This window comes from Trichechus manatus, unplaced genomic scaffold (genome assembly GCF_000243295.1).
Source record: "Trichechus manatus latirostris isolate Lorelei unplaced genomic scaffold, TriManLat1.0 scaffold00460, whole genome shotgun sequence".
In the NCBI taxonomy this organism is placed as follows: Eukaryota; Metazoa; Chordata; class Mammalia; order Sirenia; family Trichechidae; genus Trichechus; species Trichechus manatus.
This window is the reverse complement of record NW_004444396.1, coordinates 54518-60558: the sequence shown is the minus strand read 5'-3', so window position 1 is coordinate 60558 and position 6041 is coordinate 54518.

The window sequence follows — 6041 nt, the reverse complement described above, 5'->3', positions numbered from 1 at the left end:
TGCTTTTAAGGCCTTCTAGATAGTTTTCAAACTAGACTTTCCTTTTTGCATTGGATCTGTTTTATGATCACGTTTCTTTATCTTTTTTGATTTTCTCCTTTGTTTTACTGGAGTACTTCCTCACATATCTTCCTAAAAAAGGAGTGCATGGAAGGTAAGCTTTCTGAATCTTAATGTCGGGAAACAGATTTATTCAACCCACATATTGGATTGATAGTCTAGCTTAGTGTAAAGTAGATGATATTTGCTGTCAGTCTGATTATCATTCATTTATAGGTTATCTATTTTTTATTTGTTTTTCCTCTCTAGAATCTTTAAAATTAATTTTGTATCCTCATAGTTCCAAAATGTGTCCAGGGTGTGTCTAGGTATGCCGCCCCCCCCCCCGTTTTTTTTTTTTTTATTCATTGGATGGGGCTCTCGATAGATCCTGGCAATATAAAGTCTCATGATCTTTTTTCAGCTTTGGGAATCTTTTTCTGTTTTTCTTATTGCAATCCCACTAGTTTTTATTTTTCTCTCTTTCTGTCAATGGGATATTGAACCTTCTGGTTTGTTGTTCAATTCCCCCCCCCCCTCAGGTGTTTATTGTTCTTGTGAGGCTGTATTCTGAGAGATTTTCTTTACTCTATTTTCCAAGCCTTCATCTCTCCCCATCCTTTTATTTTTGTGATTATATTTAAAAGCCATTTTTATCATCTGAATGTTTGTTTTTTTAAATTACCTTGCAAATTTTTATGGATGTAATATTTTCTCAAGTTGAAGTCTACTGATTAAAGGAGACTTTTTTATTTTCTTTTTAAAGTTCCCTTTCAGAATTGTCTCTGTTTTCCTTAGGCTTACATTTTAACTTTTATTTTGCCCTTTTTAAATTTTTTTTATTTGTTTTTCATTTTCATGCCCTGAGCTTCCTCATCTGTGTGGCCACTTTTCCTGGCATGTGCTATAATCCCTGTACACAGGAGTCCGTACCTAGTCACTCATTCAACAAATATGAAATGAACAAAACAACAAAGTCCAGGCATTGTGGAGATTACCTTCTAGTAGAAAGGGCAGAAAGGAACCAATGTAAGGAAGCAATAAGTGCTATGAAGAAAAATAATGCTAGATATTGAATGAAGACCACACTCAAAGAGTTTTTGGGTTTCTCAGAGTGACGATGCCTTCTCCCCTTGACCAGGGTGTTCTTGACTGGGAGTGTGCTGAAACTGGATAGTTGGTACCTAGCCTTGAGATGAGTAGAGAGGACTGCCTAGGTCTGCACCACCCTATCATCTTTCTTAGAGGACCTGCAGGTGAGAGGCAGAATTTAAGAATTATTAGGGGACCTGCTGGTGAGGGTTGGAGTTTAAGAATGTGTTAGAGAACCTGCAGGTGAGGGGCAGAGTTTAGGAATGTGTTAGAGGAGTTGCAGATGAAGGGCGGAGTTTAGAAATGTGTTAGAGGACCTGCAAGTGAAGGACAGAGTTTAGGAATGTGATAGAGGACCTGCAGGTGAGAGGTGGGGTTTAATAATGTGTTAGAGGACCTGCAGGTAGGTGAGGGGCAGAGGTTAGGACTGTGACCACAGCTGGCTCAGCCCAAGGCTGTGAGCTGGGCAGGAGGCTGGACCCGTAGATTCTGGATGTCTGTCTTCCCGATAAGTAGAGGCTTGGATCCAGAATTAAATTTAGTTAAAGCAAGAAAAGGGAAGGGATACTTTTCCAACACAAGACGGGCAAGTAGATTCCTATCTGCAGCATGTGTGTTTACACATGCTTCTCTCCAAAAGAAGCAGAAAGTCCAAACCATGTTAAGGACTACAATATGCACTCCTTCTTTCTCCAAGGACCACAGTCAGGAAAGTGGATCATGCTTGCCCAGAAAGTAAATTTCTGGGTGAGCTGAGGGCTGGCACTCCCTGGGCAGTGATGCAGAGCCCCTCCTCGAGGAAGTGTCCAGGTGAGGGTATTGACCACCAGGTTAGGCTCTCTGGGGAGACCACAGAGCACTGTCTCCACTCAGGTTCAGAGACAGTGGGAGCCTGTGTCCAGGATCTGTGACCTTCCATTCCCAGCATACCCAGGTGAAGCCCAAATCCTAGCAAGACTTCTGAAACCACCAAGTCTCAGACAGGAAGGTAGATCATGATCTCTAACCCCCATTTCTATGATGGACTCAAAGTCAGTTGTCTGCAGAGATCATAGGTTCTGTGAGGAGGCAAATAGAAAGAGGCCCAGTGGATGAGGCCATCGTGTGTGGCACCAAACCAGTTGCAATTGAGTTGACTCTGACTCATGGTGACCCCATTTGTTTCAGAATAGAACTGTGCTCCATGGGGTTGTCAGTGGTTGATTTCTTGGCAGTAGATCACCAGGCTTTTCTTCTGAGCAGTCTCTGGGTGGATTAGAAGTTCCAACCTTTCAATCAGCAGCTGAGCCTGTTAACCATTTTCATCACCCAGGCGATCCAATCCTAGCTCCACTCAGAGTGAATTACAGAAGTTCTGCTCTGCCGTAACTGTTTCCTTGGAGTGTGGGTTGTCCTGCTGGGCTCTCTGTGATGTTCACGTGCTGCTTCACAAAAGCTTGGAATGTTCTGGTCCTTTTTGCAGGCCTCTGTGTTCCTAGGTCACTGAGGGTCTTTGATCCTTATGCTCAGTCTTCTGGGTGCCCTTGAAGAACTCCCTGAATATTTGTAGTGAATATCGGTTTTTGTTTGTTTCTGATTTCCCAGGAAGAAATCCCCTTTCCCAATAGCCCAACAACTTCATTTTGGAGAATCGCCTTCCCTCTCACTATGTGTTTGCTTAGTGGGAGTAGACTTAAGGGCCTGCTCTTCCCAAGCTGGGACAAGGGACTCTTGGCCTGGAGATGTGACCCTGGAGAGATAGCAGTTGACCTGCATTTCTTCAGTGCCCAAAGGAGAAAGCCAGTGGTCCCTAAACACCCAGAACTCCCCTGTTCCTCATCCTGCCTTTTTTCTGGTTCTCCTCCTCATCCTGCCTTTTTTCTGGTTCTGAGTCTGATTCTCCACTGTTCTGTTCATTTGAAACCACACTCACAACCCTTTAGTAAATGTTTCCATTGCCTAAGTTAGTCAGAAAGTAGCAGGAGTGATAGGTACATATTCCTAGTCGATATCTGAGTTGTCTCAAACAGCACCCTGTGTGACTTTGACCATGAATGCCAACAGAAAATTCTAAATCAACCAATGCATAGGGTCAGAATATTGCAAAGAATATTGAATATACCATGGACCGCCAGAAGAATGAACAAGTCTATCTTGGAAGAAGTATACAGCCAGAATGCTCCTTCGAAGTGAGGATGGTGAGACTTTGTCTCACGTACTTTGAACGTGTTATCAGGAGGGACCAGTCCCTGGAGAAGGACATAATGCTTGCTAGAGGGTTAGCGAAAAAGAGGAAGACCTTCAACAAGATGGATTGACACAGAGGCTGCAACAATGGGCTCAAATATAGTAACGATAATGAGGATGGCATAGGATGGGACAGTGTTCCCTTCTGTTTTACATAGGGTTGCTGTGAGTCGGAACTGACTCAATGGCACCTAACAACAACAACATAGGGTCAGAAATATCTACATCAATTTAAGCCTCCAGGAATGTTTTGCTTAAAAGTTAAGAAAAATTTTTGTTGCACAGACAATCCTGTGAGGCCACCGTCACAACCATGACCATGGCCAGTGTAGCTGGCAGACCAATACTCCAGGGTCTGAGGGCTGTGTCAGGGGGTCCATCCAGGTGGTCACTGCTCATCCACTGGTGCAACTGCACAGCAGGCTGTGGGGGACCAGGGCATCGTGCAGTTCTCCCAGGGAGCTTTCCACAGAGCTGGGGAAGAAAATCAATTTTAACCTCATCCTTCAAAAGTCTCTCCAGCTATCTTCTCTCTGCACCCGAAATCTGTGTAAAGAGCCCAGATCCCTACTTCTGTCCCTGTTTTCACTTCCCAAGTCCAGTCTCACCTTTTCTTTTACCCCCTCCAGCCTGATACCCCATTGACACCTCAAACTTACATCAAACGGTGTACAGGGATTGAAGGGAATACGGCAGAAATAAAAGTAGAAGGAAAATTGCCTTGGAGAAGATTGGATTCTCTTATTTCTTATTTCTGCAGTATTCCATCTCACCCCACACATGCCGTGACCATGCAGTAGGGCTCAATAACTGCTCACTGAATGAGTGAATGAAGGACACCACCATCCTCCCCAACTTAAAATGGAGGCCACCCTGGGCTTTCTCCTCTCCCATGTCCCCACTTTCCTTCCCCGTGAGACCCAGTGTGCCCTACCCCTGCGATTCTTCATCCTTCCTGTTCCCTCCAGGCTACCTGAACTTAGGGCCTCACTATCTCTGAATTACATTGTGGTGCAGTATCTTGTCTTCCTCTTCCATTTTCCCCACTCCAATCCACTCTGCCTGTTAAATCTGTCTCAAGCAGTTTTGCCATTGTCTGACATGTGTTTGGTAATACGGTGTGCCTGGCACAGGGCTGAGGACCTCACATACAGCACCTCACCTCACTTACCTATAGAATCACAGCATGAGGCAAGTTCTGGTACTGCTCACACTGCACAGCAGGCGGACCCCAGAGGCGCCAGTCTAAGCTAGCCCCACATCTGTGCACTTGACCAACACAGCATTTTCTTCAGTTCTTACTCAGAAAGTTTAGCTGCTCCTCAAAGCCCTGACATTCCAGGGCTGATTGTCACAGAATCAGAGTCCTGGTGACTCTCTCTCAGCTTGGAGAGCTCTTCTGGTCCTTTCACCTCTGCTCTGACCTTTGCTAATGCTCTTCACCTTCCTGAAAATTCATTTCTCCATGCATTCAAGTTTCCCCGTTGCTGAGGGCCAGACTTCAAATAATACCTGAAGGCTCTTTTTAAACATGTCTCCATTCAATGGCTGCACAACATGAAGAATGTAAGCAATGTCATTGCACTGTGAATGTAGAAGTTATTGTATTGGCAAATGTTTTGGTGTGTATATTCTCAGCAGAATAAAATTTAAGTAATCAAAAAAACAAAAAAAAATTCCACGCAGCTTCAGTGTTTGTCACCATATTTAGGAGGCAGTGCCCATCCAGACCACAGCCTCTCGGGGAAGGTGACTCTGTAGGGTCTTCAGAGAACACTGGGGCTCTTCCATGATTTCAAACAGCAAGCAGCCCGCAGCTCTTCCTGTTGCATTCTTACTGCCTTCAGTAGAGTGATTAAGGTGTCAGTCATTCCCCGGAGCCCACCACGAAGCTTCCTTAACCAACTGTTACCCTTCACCCTCATCTCCAGGCAAGAGTACTCCACGTCACCAGCCTGTGCCCAAGGAGGTCAATGTGTCCAAACTCTCTCATAAGAATTTCAGAGCAGAAATAACTGATCACTCTTCAAATATGCGATATGACCCTTTTTCCAGTTAAGCAATTTTAACATTTACAACTTAGGATTCATTACTCCTGGTCTTTGAAAATAACTGTGAGCTGCAACATTCATGTAGAATAATTAAGAGTTCACAGGCAGGGCCCTTCAATTTCCTTTAAGTCCCTGAAATCCAAGTACTCTCTTTCCAGAGTTTATTGAGATTCGAAAAGCATGTCCTGTGTTATAGCAGGTTTCAGATGACTCTGTGTTAACAAGAACACAGGAAAAAGTAGTTAAAAGGAACAAGTAGTTAGTATAGGCCTGACTATAAGAACAGATTGATTAATTTTTTAAAAGTGCAGAACACCTATTTTTCTTAATGATTAAAGTTCTTCACCCTCCTGAAAGCCTCAAGATTCTCCCCCAAAAGAGCCCCAGGGGCAACTTAACCATTGTCTTAGTTATCTAGTGCTGCTCTAACAGAAATACCACGAGTGGATGGTTTTAATAAGGAGAAGTTTATTTTTTCACAGTCTAGTAGGCTAGAAGTCAAAATTCAGGACATCAGCTCCAGGGGAAGGCTATCTCTCTCTGTCGGCTCTGGAGGAAGGTCCTCGTCATCATCAGTCTTCCCCTGGATTAGGAGCTTCTCTGCACAGGAATCTTGGGTCCAAAGGATGTGCT